The sequence below is a fragment of the Propithecus coquereli genome, unplaced genomic scaffold (genome assembly GCF_000956105.1).
Source record: "Propithecus coquereli isolate 6110/MARCELLA unplaced genomic scaffold, Pcoq_1.0 Scaffold9, whole genome shotgun sequence".
NCBI lineage: Eukaryota > Metazoa > Chordata > Mammalia > Primates > Indriidae > Propithecus > Propithecus coquereli.
The window spans coordinates 15,682,183-15,704,827 of NW_012155284.1; the positions used below are offsets into that span (position 1 = coordinate 15,682,183).

The window sequence follows — 22,645 nt, forward strand, 5'->3', positions numbered from 1 at the left end:
TGTATGCACATAGCAAGAGAGAGAGAGAGAGAGACAACTCTAGCAGGTAGGAAACTAAAGGGTAGAGCAGGTGAACTTCCAAGATGATGACAAATTTTAACACTGAGCATATTAATAAATCTGCTACGTCAACATTATTAATAAAGGGGTTCTCTAAATTACCTAAATCCCTGAAAAATTAGATTATTGCTAATTCTTGTATAGCAACACACACAAACTCAAAATTATTCAAGGACAAGCCCACTACACACATGCACAAACGAGAAATTTTTATCAGGATCTATGAATTTTTATCTTCATATTCCCAGAACCAGGTACTAAAAATCTCAGTGCCTAGCACACAGAAAAGTGCAAAATAAATGTAGGCTGAACAAGCAAATGAATGAACAAGGAGCATGTTTCCAGACTGGCCTGGAGTAGCTGTGACCCTCTTGCATGGGGTGACTTCTCCATGCCCAGGAGCTGGATTGGAAAACTAGTGAGAGTGTAATCCCACAGACCTCCTAATTGGGGAGGTGACAAATAACGGACTCCCCATGTGCAGAGTTTTGTTTTCTTCTCCTGTGCAAATTGATGTCTCCAATGACTTTATATTATTAACCACGCATTTTTCTTTTACATTAAAAGAATGAATAAAATATTCTTCTTTCTATAACAGCTTGTCATTTTCCATGGAAGCCTCCCTTATGAGATTTTCTAATACTGCAGAAAAATAGAAGAATATAGATATATCTTTTTAAACCAGTGCTGTTCTGCAGGAGACATTTCTTTGGCTCTCTAACATGCAACCCTTCTTCCTGTTGAGAGGTTCCCTATTACTGATTGCATTGAGGGCTCGCAATGTCCTCTATGGAAAATGAAACGAGGAGAACCTCTCTCCCCCTATTGCTGCAGCCAAAATGCTGCACCTGACCAAGTGGGCATTCCTACCGGAGCTTTGAAGCTGGAGTGTGCGTGTACTTTTATGTGCTTCACAGAGAAAGTAAAACCCAAGAGGAAGGGATGGTTAGGGTTCATTTGGGGTAGTAGCATCCATCAATGACATTGGCCAGGATACCATCTCCTGTTCCCCCATTTAATTGCATGATCCCTCCATAACCTTAAAATAAATCCTCTTATTTGCTTAATATATCTATAGCCAGCTGCTCTTGCTTGCAAAAAAAAAAAATACCCTAATCGACACATCTCCTCAATTACTGATCAATAACAGTGCTAAGCCTATTCCTGGAAGTTATCAATAAAATGAAAGGAAAAGCAAAAATTACAAATTATCTAATAAATTTGAACCACATTTAGACACATTTGTGTTCTTCCAGTTGTGGCACAGTGGAAAGTCTAGGGCCTTTGAATCAGGAGGATATAAGTTCAAGCACTGACCCTACTATTTATTATATGACCTTGGGCAAGATACTTAATCTCTGTGAGCCTTCATTTCCTCACCTTTAACACAAGAATAAAAATATCACACAGGTATGTTCCAAGGACAATGTCAGATTATTTTTATCATGAAAACACTTTTAAATCTTGAAGCTATTTTTATCATTCCAGGCTAACAAAATTTCTTCTATATAATCTCATTTTGCACACACTCCACATCCATTATATATTTCCTAGTTTCTTTTTCAGATAGAGCCTGGGAGATGATATACTTTGGCTTCAGATTCTAGTTTTAAAAAGGACCTCATGTCATTACTTCCAATGTAAGCAAGAAAGCTTAAACTAAGTTGAAAAGATGACTTTGCTTCTCAATTAAAAAGCTGAGTTTATATTTGACGCAACTATCTCACTCTCCTACTGATAGGCATGTGCACAGAGAGCAGTTCAGGTGACAGCTCCTTTGCCTGGTGAGCCTTCAAAGCTGCCATCCAAACACTTTGGCTTCTGTCTAAAATTGACGTGGGTGAAACATGTTTTCCTGGTTTATCGATGTCACTTAGTATAAAGTCCTGCCCACGGAGGCTCTTAAGTAGCCATAAATGGAAGTTTTCTGGTCGTGTGATGCAGGCATACAGCTAAGGGAAGGTTGTGAAAACTGAGGCAGAGATGCAGAAAATGGGAGGTAGCACATTGCTGGCACAGCAAGAATTATGGTCTGAAATCTGGTCATTAGTCTTGGATGAAAGAGGAAGGGAGACATCCCTTTTTGAGGGCTATGCTTGTTCAAGTGGATCCCTTGTCTATGCTGGTGGTTCTTAAGCTTGTCTGCACATCGGAATTAAAAAACTTCTGGAGCCCAGGCCACGTCCCAGACCAAGTAAATCCGAATTTCAGAGGGTGGGACCCAGGCACTAGCATAGAAGCTCCCCAGAAGATTCCAATGGGCATCACAAGTTTGGGAACCACTGGTCTATGTTGTTCTCATAACCTGTTTATTTCAGTAAAACCTGTGAATGGAAACAATCCATATTTGAGGGTTTCTTTTGCCTCATTTCTCTACCCAGTTCTGGTTCTCTTGAACCTTAAGACTGACAACAAAGTCAAGATATATTCATTATATTAGGTGCATATACTGTGTTGTTTTGAAAACATTTCTGAAGACCTAATCGCTTTTATAACAGAAAAATACTTGCCTTCAACCCAAAGTCATTTTCTAGTGTAATTGCCTTTATCAGGGGCTCATCGTTTCTCTAAGGCATTCTTTCTGAAATGAAATATTCTATTCTTGGTGTCAGACCTCAGAGGTACTATTTTTGAACAATTGAAATAATCTTTTTTTTTTTTAGTACTGAAATGGCAAAAAAATTCCTTTTTCTAATCAAAATATAATCTCTCAAACTATTATTATCATTCCCACCCTAAATTATTAAAGTTATAAGCTACAAGTTTGTACAATTCTCTTTTTCTGGATTACAATCAAAGTTATCAGTGCAAGTATTTTTGTTAAGGAATACTGGAATATGCGGGAATAATGATAGCTGGCCCATACTGAACACTTAATTATATGTTCGATGTTTTGTTTAGTGATTTACATCACATCATTTTATTTGCAACTTGCACAGCAACCCAGTGAAGTTGGTGCCATTATTATCCTCACTTTTTCAAGGGTGGAAACTGAGGCTTGCAGGTGATAATTCTGATTGAGGTTTGTTAAGTAGCTGTCATGTCATATGTGAGTGAGTGGAAATTTATTGAGCCTAAAATGTGTGCCTAAATATGTCCTAATCCCTTTCACTGATCTCTCTCATTTTATCTTCATAACAACTAACAGACCAGGCAAAAGATATGACAGGATGCTTTAGGGAAGAAAGACAGATCAAGAGCCTTCTCTCCTGGCTCCCTGGCCTCCTGACCTTCTCTCTCCTGCTTTCTTTCTTATTCGCTCCAGTGAAACGAGGGCAACCCCGCCAGGACCCAGAACAAGTACAGCAGGAGAAATCCCTTCTCAGTCTTCTCCCTAGATCTTCAGTCTCCAAATCAGGAAGATGAAGAAGTCTAAGGTTAGTGTGTTTTTGTAGGCAGCCTAGAGGACAGGCAAAGCAGCAGGTTTTCGCATATAGCCGCCTAATAAATACAAAAGCTAAACCTTTCCAAGTAGATATAACTGCTTTTGAGATTTTCCACAACTGAATTTAAGACTGCTATTCAAGGCTTGACATGCATGAATAGATTTTTCCCCTTAATATTTAATACAGAATATTTAGAAAAAAACATGTAAAAAGAAGAAAATGAAAGTCACTTATCAAGACAGGAAAATTTGTAAAGATTGTGCTGTGTATCCTTGCAATTATATACATCTTTACATAATTTTTTCATTTTGTTTCAAAAATGAGGTTATAGAATAAAATGGTTTTATAATCTGCTATTTCATTTAACATCATTTTAAATGTTTGCATTGTATTCTAGCACCTGGGTATACATTATTTATTTAATTAATCCTCTATTGGGTATTTAGATCATTCCTCTTTTTTTTTTTCCCACTGTTATAAGCAATGCTGTAATGTACATAGAAATTTTTGCAGCCTAAAGGAAACTTTGAAATGATATGAAAACTCTAGCATGGAGTGATCAGGGAATTGATCAAAATTACCCGGTTGAAATGCTTGGCAGAAACTCTAAATGGGATCTTCTGATTGCCAGTCCTGGCCTCTTTCCTCTATACCCCTACTGCAGGTTCTCAAATCACCTGCAGAGATTTAAAAAAAAAATTGTGTCCTCATCTCACCCCAGACATTCTGATTTAATTGATCTGGGGTGGGGCCTAGGTATCAGTATTTTTAAAAACTCCCTTGAGGGCTTTAGTGTGCTGCAGGGTTAAGAACTGCTGCCCTACATCAGCCAGCTGCTGGAATCAAGACAGCTGTCCTGGGACCCTCTCGGCATTAGCATCTGCAAGTTAAAGAGAGACCGGTATAATAGAACCTCTCAAAATATCCTACAGTTATTCTTTCTTGAGCTAATCACACCTGAGTAAGTTACTCTGGTAACTTTCTAGTCAATTTTCGTGGGGTATTTGGTCTTGAAAGAGAAGTTTCAAGTGTGTATTTGGAAGAATACATTGGAAGACAAGTGTGTATTCCAGTAACTGCTCAGGTTTTAGAGAGCTCTGAATGTTTGCTTTAGAGCTGGTACAAGGGAAGGGCTGGAGGGCAAAGGAGGAGCTGAAGCTTGAGAGGAATTGGAGTGGCTCGGGCTTTTCCCACTGGTGCTCACAGCTACAAAGCCCTTTAGCATTAGCTGGCAGATCTCAATGGCTCTGAGCTCACAGCCACTTGGCTGTAGGCAGCCTCTTCAGGCATCTCCAGCAACAGCAGGGTTATATTTCTATAAAATACTGGTAGGTGTCTAAATAGTCCCATCAGTTGCTCACTGACATGGTAAGGTGGCCTAAGCATCTGTTGTCCCAGGCGTCACTGTCCTGCAGCGGTGTCAATCAGACTAGAACTTGGCCGTCACTGCCATTGCATCTTTCTTGTTGCAGTGGAGTTAGAAATCGATTGTACCCTGAGGCTAGGGAAAATGGAGCTCACCCACCACTTTTCCAGGCCAGAGACTGCAAGCTAGAAAGAAACTGCTTGCTGTGTCTCCTATTTATTTGGAGAAGTGTCTGGAGTCGAAGTTAATTGGACAGCAAAGCTCTAGAGTTTAGTGATTCGGTGTTCAATTTATACCCACAGGTTCCATCCCAGGGCACTGGATGGGAAGAGTTTAGGGGCCATGTTCTACCCAGAGCACCACTCGCTGAGAAACCATAGCAAAGTGCTAGATCCCTTCTCCCTTATGGTGGCTTTGCTCCTGGGGACTCCCTGCTGTCCCTGCAGTGGTCTGGATTCATCAGAACTGCATACACATCAGAACACCAACTGAAGGTAAATGAGGGAATAAAATTGGAGGAGATGAATGTCACTTTACAAGACAGAGAAGAATCTGCTTGGTCTCAGCTCTGTTTACTCAGAAATTCCTTAGACAAATAACAGGGTGACTGGAGAGGGGGACCAGGGGTGTAATGGCCAAGGCTGTAGGCTGCAAGTCAGGAGACCTGGCTTCTCATTCCAACTGTGTTGTTCCCAGGCTGTGTGGCAGAGGGGAGTCACCTCACCTCTCAGAGCTTCAGTTTCTTCATTTGCAAAATAGAGATAATAATTCCTAGCTCATACAGCTGTGGAAAGGATTAAATGACACACAATTTGTGGGCACACTTTGCACCCACTAGCAGCAGCCCCCAACCTTTTTGGCATCGGGGACCAGTTTCATGGAAGACAATTTTTCTTTCAGTTGTTTACTTGGCTTGGACTGCGGAGCTAGGGTGGCGATGCTCCCACGTCAAGGACACCTCCTTTATCTCCTGTTCTTTTGCCATCCGATCCCCACCTCCAACGCCAGTGTTTGCATCCATGGATATGCTTGGGGGCATTTCTATTATCCCTAGAAGAGGGAGGAAGTAGACCCAAGAAGAAGGCAGAGGACTGTGGCGACTCAAATGGGGTCTGTTTACCACCTGGACCCTAGAATAAACTCAGACTTCTCTGGGAGATGGAGAAGAGGCAGAAGCTGCAAGAAATACATCAACAGTTTGTGAGCAGAGCTTTCTCAGGCCTCAGCTGACCAAGTACAGCATAGTTGGCAAGGAGGTCATTCTCCCACTTTAGCAGGGAACTCAGCAGCACTCTGGGGACTGGGAGAGTTTTCAGAGCATCTCAAGACAGCAGGACAGAGAAAGCAGGGTAGAAGTTGCTGTGCAATGCCTGTGGTTGCAGACTGATTGGTGGGCTCATGTATACTATCTCTTTGGGGACTAATAGAATAATAATAATAAAGATTTTTAAAGAACCTGAAAGCTTACTACTAGGGGCCCTACTCACCTCAAAAACCTCAGGTGTAATTGCATTAGCAAGATAATACTGATGTTTAAAATGATGATGCTAAATCTATAACTAGAAGGAGCTATCAAGAAAATGTTAGATTATCATAGAATTCCTGAATCTTAGAGTTTTTGTGAACTTACAGGTCAGTCACTTGATCGAGCTTCTCTCCAAATGTACAAATTTCCTCTCTATACATTTTTTCCCTCCGTAGGTAACATCTATGCCTTGCTAGCCCTAAACCCCTTCACCTTAGTGTCATTTCACCTGACTACTTTATGGGAGCAGGGAGGGGAAAGAAGAGGGAAGGGCAAGAGAGGAATAGACGATCCACTGGGCTACACTGAACCTTGAGTCTGAAAATAGGGAAAAATCAAGTACTAGAAAGGGAATGTTTGCTGTAGGTTCTGCACTTGGAAGCAGAAAAGACTGACCATAGAATGAACACTCTGCTAGGAATTCAGAAATAGCTACGTAGAAATTATAGCTAATTCTTTTGTGTAGATTGACATTTGTCAGTATTTTGCATACTGAGTTCTCTTTCAGTTAAATCCTACCAGCTATTAAGTCATATAAATAACAAGAAATCAGGTTAAGAAATTTTGTCCCTGTTATGATCTCAATTAGATAAAGTAAAATATGTATGCCCAATATTTAGTATGCACGCGGACCTCAGACTCTGTTCTATACCTGACAGGCTATTTATCTTGATCAAAATAAGATTAATGGCTCTTGTTTGATGCAACAGAGTACTATGTGAGTTATATGATAATTTGCATGTGTCTTCTTGGCAAAAGAGAGGGTCTTTCAAGCAACTTGACTTCAGAACAAATGTACAAATATTATCATTTCTTATGTTCAATTCAAGAAATGTTCCTAAGGCTAATTAAATACGTTTGGGCTTCACTAACTAATATTTCAAAGCCAAACTATATTTCCCTTTTTTTCTATATTTGGCAGGGTTTTTTTCTTAAATGAGATGACAGGTATTGACTTACTCCATAATATGCCATTCTGAAAGCAACAAAGAAATTCAGAAGGTGATAAAGGTCACAGTTATTAATATAAACTCAAAGTGATAAAACGGCCAGGCATTTCCCTAATTATTCACATCCAACAATCTGCAAATATTCTCAGTGAACAAGCAGGTGATAATGAACAGAGGTAGACAACGATGGCTGAGGGCCACTTTTTCTGTTGGCCAACATACAAATGTGAATTCATGGATTCCCTTAAGAAAGAAAAAAGCAGCCCCCCCCCCCCCAGCCAATGCACATTTGGCTCTTGCTTCAGACCCTCAGGCATGAGCTCCTCACTTGCCACCCCCCCGCTCCTTGTCCACTTCACTTTTTCACTCTGCCTACCCCTTTGGACCTGAGTTTGGAGACCTGGAATTGCACACTGCCTCCAAACTCTACTCCTGCGACTGCAGAGTACCCTTTATTTTCCTTCAACTTCATTCCTTTATCCCTTGGCAGTACCCACTCCTTAGTCAGCATGGTTCCCAAAGAACCAATTCACCCTCCTTCCCCATTTTCTTTCCTCTTTTCCAGCTGAATCATTTTCTTTCCCTGCCTCTTTCCCCCTCACATCCCACAGAATTTCCTTTTCAGAAATTGGAGAATGCCTTTAGAATGCTGAAGCGTGAAGCAAGACTTTCCCAGAATGAACTGTGATTACATTTCTTTTGGAAAAATCACATCTAAACGAATATCTGAACTTGCTTCACATTTTCACATTAGATCTACAATGGTATTTGTACAATAACCTAATACTAAAATTTAGAGAAAAATTTAAACCACTCTGAGTCAGACCAGACTTGGTAGCTTAAAACATATTCCATTCTCAGAAAACAAAAGATTGAATCTATGAATATAAAAACAGTCGATATGGCTTGTTTTATGGAAGGAACATTTGCTGAGTGATTCTGCATTATGGAGCATGCTGTGGCCTAAAATAATCTGAGCAGTTTCCTTATTATTCAACGATGAGACAGTACTCAAACAGATGCAGCTATCCGAGCTCAAACTTCAGATAGTAAGAAAATGTGGCTTATGGTGGAAAAATATTCATGGGAGTCACCCAGTTTGGAAGATACAGCAATCTCCTTCAAATCGCGTTCTTCCCCCTGTAGTGAGGTGAGGGCTGAATGATGTTCTGACTCCTAACTGTGTGCTGACCGGCAGGGGCTACTTCAACTTTCTCTTCCTGCTGTGTACAAAGGCTTCTCAGATGTCCACAGGGGACCTCCCATGGCTACCCTCATTGAAAATGATGATTTCTGAGGCTTTTGGCCATCTGCTGTGGTCAAGGGAACTGACCAAGCTGTGGAGAGACCTTCCATTCACCCTTTAGTAGAGTGAGATTTTCTTTCTCCCATGGAGGGGACAACTGTCCTCACCCAAACTAGACATTCCCAAATCACAGTCACAGAAAGATTCTGACCATTGACATTTGCTCGTCTAGCTCACTGCAGGATGAAGAGTCTGCTGTGGGCCTCGTAGGGAAGGTCTTTCCACACTGGCCCCTATCTTTGAGCAGGACCCAGGTGAGGATTATCACAACACCAAAATAAATAGACTTTTGTAAAAGTGGATAAAGTGCTTGTGAGAACAGGAACAAGAGTATTAAGGTGATTGATCTTGACTCGCTTTCCAGTTATTCATTTCTTACTCCAAGGAAAATTGTTGATCCCCACCTGCTTTTTGTTACAGCAGGATAGGGCAGTCGGGAGTAGAATACTTTTTTTTTTAAACAGAAATAATGACAAAAAAACCCAAAGTGTTTGTGGTGTACAATTCAAGAAACATTAAGTGTTTATTATACATCAGGGACCATTTTAGGAATAAATTTCTATTTCTACCTAAACTATATCAGAAATATTTGGGTGAGCATAAGAGAGGATGATTACTTCTTTAATTCTAAGACAAATAGAAATGTTCACGGTAATGGAAAAACAGGAATATGATATTGAAGATGAAAAATCAGAAATTATCTGTTTACCGACAATGAATATCTGAGACAGGAAAAAAAAAATCCATCAGGTTCACATATTTCCTCAGCTCAGTGAATGGATGGCAACAATGAAAATAAGAATTTCAAGCCAAAATGAACACTTCAAAATTAGACCCTCTAAGGGAATAAAAGAGTCTAAACCTCAGAGCCTGAAGCTCTAACAATCAGTCATTTTGGCTGAAAACTAGAAATCCCATGAGGGAGGCAATTTAGATAATTACCGTTATGATTTTAAACTCCATTTGCTGGGAGAGGAGGAGCTCTTGTGGGTTTATTGACAAGGGATTTCAGTATTTTAAGAAATAGTGTTTTTGAGATTGGTCTGATAATCTCGTCTCAATCTCATTTTCTATGAGTTCTTCCCATCTTTTCACCCAGCCTCAATGTTGCTTTCTTATGAGTGTCCCTATCACCCAGTGGGAAGCTCCTGTTTCTTCTTTGAATCTCTCCAGCACTTGGCACCCTTCCCCCCCCTCACCTCCTGTGCTCATTGGTGTCTTGGAGTGGAGCTGAGTGGCGAATGTCATTGTGGTGATGGGGTGTCCTGTTCCTGCTAAAATATCCTCCTCTGGGAAAAAGTAGGCCAGTTCTTGAAACACCCAGCATTCAGCCCACCCAGACCTGGGTCAAAGTCTGATCCCACAGTGTCATTTCTGGGACTTGCATAATCAAATAACCACGAAAGAGGGTGCCAAAGGATGGAGGAATTTGAGTAGACATGATATAGGGGAAGAAAGTCTGAAAAATTTGGGGTCCAGGGAAAAGTGCTGAGGCCTCAAGAATGCAGAGCCAAGATCCATTTATGATCCATTGATGGCTTCAGCAAGGCCATAATTTTGTTATTTTTGCCTTCCTGCCTGTTTTCCTCTTCTTGGTAGTTGAGGAAACCTTAAAAACCCTTAGATCAGCTGTGTGCTGGCTGAAGAGACCCTTGTTCCGAAGGGTGTCTAAGGGAGGAGAGAGACTGTAAGTAGAAATAATAGTTTGTGGCAATAGAAGGGAAGGAAAGCCAGTCCTGGGACCAGTCCAAGAAAGAAAGGGTCTGAGGAAACAGCCCAGTGTAGTAGCAAGAAAAAAGACTCTGGCACCACAGACCACTGTTCCAACCCCAGCCCCACCAAATAATACCTCAACTTTTCAGAACCCCAGTTTACTACAGAATGGAGACTTAAAAAAATACCTAATGCTTTGGGTGCTCTGGAAAGCTCCCAAGTGAGCCTCACCTAGAATCCAAGACAGCCCTGAAGCCTCATTCACTCTGTCTAGGATCACCATCTTGGAACCACAGAGAAAAGTCAAAAGAATTGCGAGAACTTCAGTCCTGGCATTCTTGAACTGGTGAAATAATCTCAGGTCCCATCCACCTGCATAGTTGGCTCTATGATGAGGCCACTCTATGAACAAGCTACTTTCAGTTATTTGCAGGTAAATGCACTTCTTGGTCAACATGACAGCCTTTAAAAACATTATCTCACTGGGTTGTAGGTAAATACTATTTCAGATGAACTCATTTTAACCATGAAGTAATATGGGCAAAGGGTACAGCACATAGTAGGTTCTTAACACCTACTATTTTTTCCCCTTGTTTCAAGACAGATACAAATGGTGTCTCCTGAGGTTTACTTATGGCAGGAGGCCCAAGGGTACACAAATAAAAGAGAAAGGTTATTGCTGCTCTTTGTTCTTCAAACCTCAGCCCAAGGCATCATTCCCTTTATGAAGTCTTTTTCCCTGGCTACCCGACTCGGGCACAGCTGCTTGCTGCCTCCTTTATGCCTCTCCTCTGTCCTCTGCCCATTTCTGTTGCAGCATGGGTCACATTGTTCTGCAATGCTTTGGTGACATGCCTATGTCTATACAGATGCGAGGTGATAAGCTCCTCCAGGGCAAGGGCTGTGTTTATTCGTTTTATCCTTCTGGAGCCTGGCACAACGCCTGGCCCGTCGTAAGTGTCTGGTGTTTACCGAATCAATGAAGGAACAAATGAACTAAGAGGGAAATGGGCAGAAAGGAGGGGTAGATGCTGATGGATCCACCTTTCACTTCTTTCTCCCACTCCAGCACGCCTTTCCTCACTTCCTGCATCCAAGCTCCCTACTTTTCCTATCTCCCCGGTCTTGCTAGAGATCCTGTCCTAGGCCTCAGGAAGCATCATTTTGGTTTACAGATTAGGAAATTTTTGCACTCACCAGACAGCTGGTATGGAGAGAGATGTATGTTAATCAGATCATAAAACTTACAGCCAGAGAAGCCACATGACATGATTCTGGCCAATGAGACATTCATGCAAGTTGCAGTGTAAGGCTTCTGAGAAAGTCCTTTACAAAGGGACACACTTAATTGGCTTATGTCTTTGCTCTCTGCTCTTCCTACTTGCCTGAAACATGAACACAATTTCTGGAGCTGCAGCAGCAATCTTGAGACCTTGAGGAAAAGGCCTGTTTGCTCGGACAGACCCTTTCTTTCTTGGACTGGTCCCAGGACTGGCTTTCCTTCCCTTCTATTGCCACAAACTATTATTTCTACTTAGCGTCTCTCTCCTCCCCTGGACACACTTCAGAACAAGGATCTCTTCAGTCAACACACAGCTGATCTGAGGGTTTTTAAGGTTTCCTCAGCTACTAAGAAGAGAACCTCAGAAATCTCAGTCGTGATATTCTCGAATCATGAACTGATGCTTGCCCCCCCAACCCCTGGGTGTTTAATTATGTGACAAAAATTAACTCTCATGTGTTTAAGTCACTGATATCCGGCCTGCGTTGCCTGCAGCTGAAGACAATTCCAAACTGATAATCTAGGCTTCATTTTGTTCCTTAGACACGCCAAGTTCGGTTCACTCTTAGGATCTTTACACTTGCTGTTGCCTCTGTTTGAAATGCTTTTCTCTCAAATCATCACATAGCTGGTGCCTTCTCAAAGTCAGATGTCAAGTTAGAATGTCACCTTCTCAGAGGGTCTTTCTGACCACTGTAACTGAAAATAAGTACCCACACTGTATACATCATTCTTTAATAATGTCATCCTGTTTCATTTTCTCCACTGCAGCTACCACTATCTGAAATGCTCTCTTTTGCTTGTTTCTTCTCAGTCACACCCCCGACCCCAACACACACATCAAGGATGCGAGGGCCTTCTCTCTATTTTATTCAGAGCTGTTCTAGCTCCAGTATCTAGAAGAGCACTGTGAATAGGTTCCCAGAAAGAAAGATGACTTTGGGAGTTATACATGAATATATTTTTCCGTAGATAATACTGTCATATATGTTGAAAAGATTTATAATTTTGTGAATTATGGGTTAAATACTGTTTATGACCTAACTACCATATATAATATTGTTTATATGGGATAATGAGTTTCAAGTTCCATTTCCCTTAATGAGCTCATTATAATCTTGACCATAGATCATCTTGCAGTTTATGCCCATATCCAGAAAACTCTCCCTGTCTCTCGAACTGTCCAGCTGCTTCCCCACCTTTTATTCATAACAGCTCATTAGCTGTTAACTCCTTGATGAAAATTTTTTTTGCTTTATTTGAAGAAGATTTAAAAATTTTTTAAAAGAGTCCCACTCAATCCCAGGTAGATTTTTTAAAAAACTGGCTTCTTGAGTGTCACTACCTATAATTGCTTGCAGGCCCTCTCCCATTTCACATCCTGTCTTGTGAAAATTATACTCGAGTCCTTTCAAAGGCACCTTTTCTAACTTCTTTCCCTCCCAAGTGGTTTCTGAACTTCATATCTTTTCCATGGATGAGTTTAAAAGCAACGACATCTTTTTCTTAATCCTTTTGGGACCCTTCCCTCTATTCCAGTTTTCAGTGTGAGCAGCATGGAAGATTAAGATGAGCCTACAAGCAAGACCTTGACATTTAGGAGAGAAAATCATTTTCTTTTACTGGCCAATGAGGCTGCCTTTACCTGTAGAAACCATACACATAGACTAATAGGATGGGGTCATCCTGTTATACACACTTAAAGAATAAAAAGTAGAGCAGTTTAAGGAAGTGGAGAGTTTAAAAGTTAGGTGGTAAAAGGTAAGTCCAGGAAGATAGGTTGGGTAGCATGACAGAGATTGTGCGTTGTTTTCCAATATTCATTCTCAGCCTTTCCCTTAGAAATAAAGTCTTCATTTTATTTAAGGTGGCAATGAGAAAAAAAAAACCCAAAAAACTACATTCCCCAGGCTTGCTTGCAGTTAGGTGTGACCATGTGATGCAGTTCTGGAAGAGGTTTTGTTTGGAACAGCTTAACGAGAGCTGGTCTCACCGGGCAGGGTGGCCTTTTGCCCTTCCTCCTCTCTTCCTTTTCCTAGCCTGGAACCTGGACTGATGCTGAGCTCCTGCGCTAATCTTGCATCATTAAGCCAGGTTTAGGATGGAAGCCACAACCTAAGAATAGGTGACAGAACTGTGGTTCCATGGAGCCACGACACCAGTTCTGAACTGCCCATTCTAGGGCTTTTGTTCTGGGAGGGAATAAACCCTGCTGTCTTTAAGCAACTGCTACTTTGAATTTTTTGTTAAATGTAGCCAAATATAATCCTTTTTGATACAGATGCTCACTTGGGAAGCCTTTAAAAATATCCCAATACCCAGGCTATGTCCCAGACCAATTAAATCAGAAACTCTAGGGACGGAACTCAAGCACCAGCACATTTTTAGGCTTCCCAGGTGATTCCCACGTGCAACCCAGGTTGAGAATCACTGTTTTAGGCCGACAGGCCCATTTTTTGCACGTTCAACAATCTCTCGAGGGACGTGATGGTGCTTATTAAAAATGTGGATTTCCAGGACTCATGCCCCCAGAGGTTTTGATTGCTTAGGTCTGAGGGTACCCCAGTCAGGTGATTCTGATACTGGCAGGCTATTTGAAGAAACATTGCTTTAGGCAGTAGTGAATCTTTGTAAGTTTTAAAGAAGTGACAAGATCAGAGGAGTGTTTTAGGAGGATTAGTCTGGATCCAGTGAATAAATTGAAGAGGAGAGGCAAGAGATTGAAGGCAAGGAGACCAATTGGAGGCACTATAATAGCTGACGGCCTGAGGGGACACGTTCTGTGAACTAAGAGGGTGGCCACACAAATGGGAAAAAAACCCAGCAGACACAATAGATACTGAAAAAGATAAAACACTGCAGATCTGATTCTCAACTGCTGGGGTACAGGGTGGGAGGACTTCACGGTATTCTCAGTGACTGAAGAATACACAAGGGGTTTGGCTTCTCCTGGGTTAGTGTGTATTTTCCCCCTATTACTCCAACTCAGTCAGATTGGTGTAGATTATTAATTTACTCTGTATCTACAGCTGCAAATGTTAAATTGATTTTTGTTAACCTGATTGTATCTAGCGTCTCCCATTAGGTCAGAAACATTTATTTGCTAAATCAGTTCTAATTAAAGTCTCAAATGCTTTATCCTAATAAGAGTCGATTTTATAAATAAGTTTAGTATTTGTGTGTGTGTGTGTGTGTGTGTGTGTGTGTGTATGTATATAGGCAAGCAATTATACGTTTTTCATGAGGTTTTACTCTTTTTCTTTAGTCATGTCTTGTAAAGCAAAGGAAATCAAGAAACAGGCAGTATAGTTATTGCTCTGGAGCTGTGCTTTATATAAATATCTTTCTGGGATGAGAAGGTTAAAGAATAGTTCTAAAAACTGATCTCAATGGTAAACGATTATTTAACTATTCAGTATAAAGCCACCAAGCAGAAAGATGTTATGGTGATATTTTATTAAATAACCTAAAGCAAACATAATTACTTTATGAGTAATTCTAAAACACACACTGCCTGCTTATCTGTTGTAATAATGAACAGCTTATTTCTGTGCATCAGAAATTGATCATAGGTATGCTCTTCAAGTCCTCTGTTATTTAAAAACCAACATATTGGTTTTAGAGTTATAAAACAGAAAATAATAACAGTTAAGTATAATAAAAATGTCATAAGACAAAAACTAATCTAATCTCTCAATTCTTACTAAAGCCTGTATCAAGACATAGTTTCTTTTAAGAATAGATTTTAAAATACCAAGTAAACTTAATGAACAAACAAGACACATATATCATCACTGAGCTTGCTACTTAGGCTGTAAAGATGAATGAAACACAGCCTTGCTCTCTTGCACTTCAGAGTATAAATATTAAAGTGACAATGAATTTTCCAAAAGTTCATTTTAGATTGAATTTTCTCTCTAATTAGAACATCTATCGAGAAGACTCTAACAAGGTGAAAGTCATTAAATCTGTTCAAAACATGAAAAGGCTAAATTTCAACAGGCAACGGGAGAACACTTGTCTAAATTCTATATCACATTTAGTCTAGTTGCTAATAATAGCACTCTTTTTTAATCTGGTGCTAGTCAGAACCCTGTCACTTGCTCCCGAGTATGCATATGGTCCTTAAGTAACAGTATCAGTGCCACTGAGGGACCACCACCTGCTCAGTTCTCCCGTGCACAACACGGAATGTGAGCGCCCCATGTGTGTTGTCAGGTGCCTCATCTACTCTCTCCAGTATTCTCTTCTGCAGTTGGAATTTTGTTCCACCTTCAGACATTGGTAATTAAACTGGTTAGAATAAATTGCTAACCATATTGGAGACTCAGTACCTTTGTGAGCAATCCATTTCATACAGAAAACATTCTATTTCATGGTCACAAACTCCACCCCTGATAGGTACTAAAATCTTGCAAATGATTAAACACTGGGCCCTGGGACATGGATGTATGAAACCGTAGAGAGTGTTACAGCTCTTTTAGAATTTGTCTAGCAAGAAAAAAAGAGGAAAGTATAGAGAGGTTACAATTCTAGGCAAAACTCCATCTTCACTGCCCACCTTCGCTTTGAGCAAAACAACCCAAAGTATACATTTTACTGCAGGTGGGCCAAGGGAATTTGTTATGGCTTAAATTATATCCCCTCCAAATTCACATGTTGAAGTCCTAACCCGCAGTACCTCAGAATGTGACCTTTTTTGGAAATAGGGTCATTGCATGTATAACTAGTTAAGTTAGGGCGAGGTCATACTGGAGTAGCGTGGGCCCCTAATCCAGTATGACTGGTGTCCTTGTAAAAAGGGGAAATTTGGACATGGACACACAAACAAGGAAAATGCTATATGAAGTTGAAGGCAGAGATGCCTCACCAAGCCAAGAACACAAAAGATTGTCAGCAAACCACTAGGAGCTGGGGAAAAGCAGGGAGCAGATTTCCCCCCACAGCCCTCAGAGGGAACCAACTCTGCTGACACCTTGATCTTAGACTTCCAGCCTCCAGAACTGTGAGACAATACATTTTTGTTGTTTAAGCCATGCAGTTTGTGGTACTTTGTGCTGACAGCCCTAGCAAACTAATACAGAATTGTTCTTCCACTGTTATCTTTATGGATAGTATATTCTTTTGGCATAAACATAATTACCTTTCACTATTTGATCAGTGAAAGTTAAAAATTTTAAAGCAAAACACCTGTAATAGAGAGGAAAAATCACAGAGTGGGCAGCCTGACTTATCTGCCAGCCACAGGTCTCTTGTCCTGACAGCAGAGGCTGTCCCTGCTCACATAAGACCTCCTGCATCATGTGAGAGCCGCTTCCGTGGTCTCCAAGCTCTCTTTCCACACTCCACCCCCACAGGGCATTGCTGCCATCTCAGCCAAAGTATTGACTAAGCTGTGGTTCTCTTTTCTCCCTCCCCTCACCCTTCCACGTCCCAACTTTCTAGCAAACAGAACAAGAGAATGGACAAGCAACCACCCAGAAGTGGGATTGGAAAAAACAGAGCAAAAAAATTAAATAGAAATCAAACAAAGCCCAAAACAACCCTAACCCCTCCCCCACCCCCCAAAGAAGGAGGAGGAAGAGAAACAGAAGGACAGAGGGAACAAAAGAAACATAGGCCTGCTGATCAGGAAAACCATGGATGGAGGGAAAAATACAAAATCTATGGTTATGGGTCTCTAAGATGTACATTACACTGCTCCAGAAGGCCATTAGGAAATTTAGATTCTCCTTGTGAATGTACTATGCTCAGATTCCAACATTATTTCTGGGATTCAATCATCAAACTTCCTGAATGGTGCTTATTTTTTCATAGCTCAATTCTGTAAACAAAGTCTATGTAATTCTACACGAATTAACAAGGAATGCTGAAATAATGAAGCCAGGAGACTCAGAAGTCTTTCAATTCAACCTCATTTAGGTGTGCAGGGAATTTAACAGGCTTATCCAATATCACATGACCTATACCAGAACTAGGCCAAAAGATTTTGTACATATTATATGATTTATGAAGAATCTAGGCTAATTTATACAAAGAAAATATTTCTAAACTTAACTACTCTTGAACCTTCACATCTCCATATCATTTTTAAGGTTTTCAAAAACAGGCTTTTGGATAGCCATCTGGGAAACTTGAACCTGGAAAATTTCTCAGAACATAATGTAAGAAACCAAGGTAAACAAAAATTTATTCTAGCCAAAATATTTATCTGAAAAATATTTGATGGATTAATATCTTTGAATATGAATATATATTGATAATCTTAATTTTTAAATGTCTTAATAATTATGCTAACACTAACCCCTTAATAATAGCATTTAATGTATTCTAGAGAATTTCCTAATACTTGATCTTCACAATACCATATGATTTGGTGCCATTATTTATTAACCCCATTTGGCTGATTCAGAAACTGAGGCAGAGAGAGACAATATCTTTTTCCAATTTCACACTACCTGTGAATAGCAGCACTGCCTGTCTAGCCCTGAGTCTATGTACTTAACCACTGTTCCAGACTGCCACTTACCACATTCATATGCAGTCTATGTGTGAATTCAAACATGCGTCCTTAGGAAGTGGTAAAGCCAAGCTTTTATTCAGGTCTAATCTGATTTAAAGTCAATGCTCTTTCCCATCACACTGCTGTCTCTCATGTTATTGTACTTAAACCTCATTTTTACAATCTGGAGTAGACCCTTCTACACTTTGACTCTATTCAGCAGTGTGAGAAAGATTCAGTCCAACACGTACACCACAGAAGCATCACAGGCAACCACCAGATTCCCAGCTGGTGGCTAAGGGAATCTTAGCCACCAGCATACCAGCCATGACATTCACTCCAGAAGATGCCGGAGGATGTTAGCCCCTCTGAGTTGTCCCTATCTTGTGTGCTGTGCTGCTCACTCTTCGTTCTTGGGAGGTGGTGTGGCTGACGGAACAGGCACTAGACCAGGGAGCAGGATACCCAAATTCCAGTCTTAGAGCAGCCTCTGACTGGCAGAGTGCCAAGAGTGCCATCAGATAGGCTGGGCATGTGGTCCCTGCTTCACATACCTAGCTCACTTAATCCTCTCAACTGCCTCACGATCAGGCATGGTAACTAGTTTACAGAGGAAGGAATTGTGATTCAGAGAGTTAAGTATTTCCATCAAGGTCACTGATGACGATACTCAGCCCCAGTCTGACTCCACCATCTGTGCATGTACTCCACCAAGTTGCCTCCAAGGTCACTTAAATCCTCTGAATCTCAGACTCCTCAAGTATAAAGTACCATGGAGCCCTAGTGATTCTTTGAAGGTGTCTCGGAAGTCATTTGGGAAAGGAAGTCCAAGCAGACAGGGCCCAGGCTGCTGCCTGCCATCTACTCCTGATATGCACACAGGGACGGACGGACGGACGGACGGACACACACACACACACACACACACACACACACACACACACACACCCCTCCCCCCCAGCAGTGCAGAGCAATGCTAATTTGACCTTCCTTACAAATATGGCTCTCTTCACTTAGATTGAAGGGAAGATTTGCTGCAAAAAAAAGTTTGGGGACCACTCTGACAAGTCATCTTTAAGACCCCTCTTAGCTTTAATATCTAGGAGAGGATCAGAGTGGTAAAAGGGTAATAACTTTGGTGAATGAAGCCAGTCAGAGGAGACATTGGATTCACCTGGCTAGGTCTGACCAGCGTCAGATATCCGATGCCTTTGAAAGAAAAGGCTGTACCCGAACTCTGCTGATCTAAACACAATTTGAGAAAGTGTTTTGATTGTGTTGGTGAAGATGGCCTTCTTATCCAGGGCCAGTTAGTGAAGAACACAGTCTGAGTTTCCTTCTCCTGTGATCAACACCATTCCTGAAGGGTTTCAGTCGGTTAGGGATGAAAGGGGATGTAGCATTTGAAGCTCATTTGATTTAACTCATTGTTTTTTCTCTTCCTATCTTGCCTCGTATTCCTTTTACCCTGTCCCCTTTCAAATCCCTCTCCCTCCTCTGGCCCCAAAGCCAGCTGGTAGACAAGGAAGAGTCCTGTCTTTCCCCCACTTGTGTTCCTACACACAGCATTGGTGCTTAGATGATAGCTATGAGGCAGCATCTTGATGCATGCATACACAGCCAAGTCTTATTTTTCTCTCATTCCTATAGCTCATACCCTTCCATAAAAGCTGCATGTATAGAAAATAATAAAGCCAACAAAAGATCAAGTGTTAATCATAGTGATGGTGATAATACCTTTTAAAAAATTTATTGGGGTATACTTTACATATCATAACATTCACTCATTTTTAGTGTGCAATTTGATGATTTTTAATAAATATATAGACTTCTACAACCATCATTACAGTCCAATTTTGGAACAATTCCATCACCCCAAAATGATTCCTTGAGCTCCTCTGTAGTTGCTATCTGTTCCCACCTCCAGCCCCAGGCAACCACTAATCTACCTTCTGTTGCTATAGATTTGCTTTTTCTGGGCATTTCATATAAATGGAATCATATAATATGTGGTACTTTGTGACAGGCTTCTTTCAGTTAGCGTACCCTTTTAAAAGTTCATTCATATTTTAGCACGTATCAGTACTTTGTTCCTTTCTACATGACATGTTTTTGAATGGCGGTGTTATATAGAGGAAAGATCATGAATTTCAGAAGCAGTGCAAACATGAGGCTGAATCAAAGCTGTGCCCCTTCTTAGCTGTGTGACTTTGAGCAAGTTCCTTAATCTCTCTGAGACCTATTTGTAGAATAAGGATAATGATCCCTCCCTCAGAGGACTATTCTATGAAATAACTAGATTGTGATAGCACGGGGTGCGCACTTAAGAAATCCAGTCCTTCTCTCTAAATTCCCCAAAAGCTGTGCTTTTCTCACCCCTGCTCCAAACTTTAAAGTCAATCTGCCGGCCTCCTTACCAGTCTTCACATCAAGCTTGAAATGAGAACCCACATAGCAAGCAGTAACAGAAACGGAATTCCGCCAAAGGGAATCACATCCTTCATTAATGGAGCCCAGATGGTGACAAACTAAAGGGATTTCCTTCAATTATATTGCTGTCATTTTTTATAAAGAACATTAAACTGCATTTAATTATTATTTTAAGGGAGAAAGTGGGTCAAATTCTATCCTAGAACATTTTATGGAATTGGCCTTCCCTCTGCGAGGCTCTGAGAATACTTTAGTTTCCCATTAATTGTTATAAAACTGCCCATAACATCAACCCTCAGACAATACATAAACAGGAAGCAAAGGGCTACAAACCCCCCGAGTAAATAAAATCCATCTCAGGCCAGGTACGGTAGTAAACACCTGTAGTCCCAGCTACTTGGGCAGCTGAGATGGGAGGACTGCTTGAGCCCAGGAGTTCAAGACCAGCCTGGGCAAAACAGTGAGACCCCTGTCTGGAAAAAAGAAAAAAAAGTCCACCTCAAATCCTCAAAACTCAACTTTTAGCCAACAATTTCAGACCCTTTCTTCCATGAACCTTTAGAAGAATCTGAATTTAATGTGTGTAGCAAAGTAGACTGAATTGAACTCCTTGTTCGTTTCTCCAGTCCACCTTCTCTGATTAGAACATGTTCTCCTTTTGAGTTCCAATTTAAAGGGATCCTAAATATAATCCCACCCTACACTCTTGAACACGGTTTACAGAGACGCTACCCCTTAGCCCTGAGCATAAAATTTCCTGTCCTAAACCTGCTTTTCCTTCTGAATCATTGTTTCTCTATACTTTTAAATTCACCATTACTCCCCTTCATGTTTCTTATTGTTTTTTCTCCCCTTGTCTGGGATTTAGCACAGCTGCATTTCTTCCCCGAACTCCTGAAGCACTTAATTCCCCTCCACATCCCAGATTCTCTTCCTGTCAAGTATAGTATAATAGTCACAACAGAAAAGGATAAGCCTTCTCAATATTTACTAAATAAAGTAGGTTCGTAACATATCTTGTTTATCCCTCTCTTCAAGGACACTGATAAAGTATCTTTTTCATGATATAAAATGCCTGTTGTGAAATGTAAACTAATTATTAAGAGACGCAACATATGGCTTTCTAATCTTTATATACCAGTAATAGTCACTATATATATTATTGGCATTAAAGATGGCAAAGAGTGATTCTTTCAAAGAGGTAAATAATATGCAATTCCTACATGTGATCAATCTGCAACATTATCAGGTGAGTCTGACTAATTTGAACTATTATTGTGATAAGGCCATACTCACACAGATAAACAGATAAAGGCTATAACCAGGACTGAACCAAACACTTAATAATGTATTTGTATAAGGATTTCTGTGTTTCCTTGCTCTAAGTACTTATCTTGAAAATAGGAACTGATAAAAAAATCCATGGCTAACTTTTCTCCCAGTATTAGAGATCAAGAAGGAGTAGGTGGGATCCTAGGAGAGAAGTTTTCACTCACTGTATATTACCTAACATAGGCTTAGGAATCCATAAACATAATTTAAAAAATGGGAGGACAAAAGCAGTTTAGGTTTACCAAGATTTGCGAATTTCCCAAATCTGTAAAAAATTTTTCTTATGTTTAAACTTACCCTTCCATATCACTACAGTGAAGAGGGTAATTTATATTCAGGACTTTATTTTAGGAATTTTATTTTAGGCAATATCATAGGAATTTATCTCACGGTATAAATAGTAAATCTGGGATTTAGCAAAGATTTTCTCTCTACAGCACAGGCCTTTTGTTCAGCAGCAGATGACAAAATAATCTTGAGGCATGATGTTTTAACTTCAGTTGGATGCCCAAACATCCCTCCAAATCTTAAGTTCCAAATTCCAGTATGTGGTCAGTATATTAGAAATTACTTTTTAAAAAATCACTTAAAGATTCCAAATCATACATAAATCGTGTGTGTGTGTGTGTGTGTGTGTGTGTGTGTGTGTGTGTGTGTATGTATGTGTATACACACACATGAATCTCACAGCCTTCAAATTGGATGCCCAAACATCCCTCCAAATCTTAAGTTCCAAATTCCAGTATGTGGTCAGTATATTAGAAATTACTTTTTAAAAAATCACTTAAAGATT

The 22,645-nt window shown here is 40.5% G+C and overlaps 1 protein-coding gene across 1 annotated transcript in view; it reads right to left on the reverse strand.

Annotated features, from left to right (window-relative positions):
• RGS7BP (regulator of G-protein signaling 7 binding protein) overlaps window positions 1-22,645 on the reverse strand; it is a 98,781-nt gene that overhangs the window by 73,553 nt on the left and 2,583 nt on the right. The gene's annotated exons all lie outside the window — the stretch shown is intronic.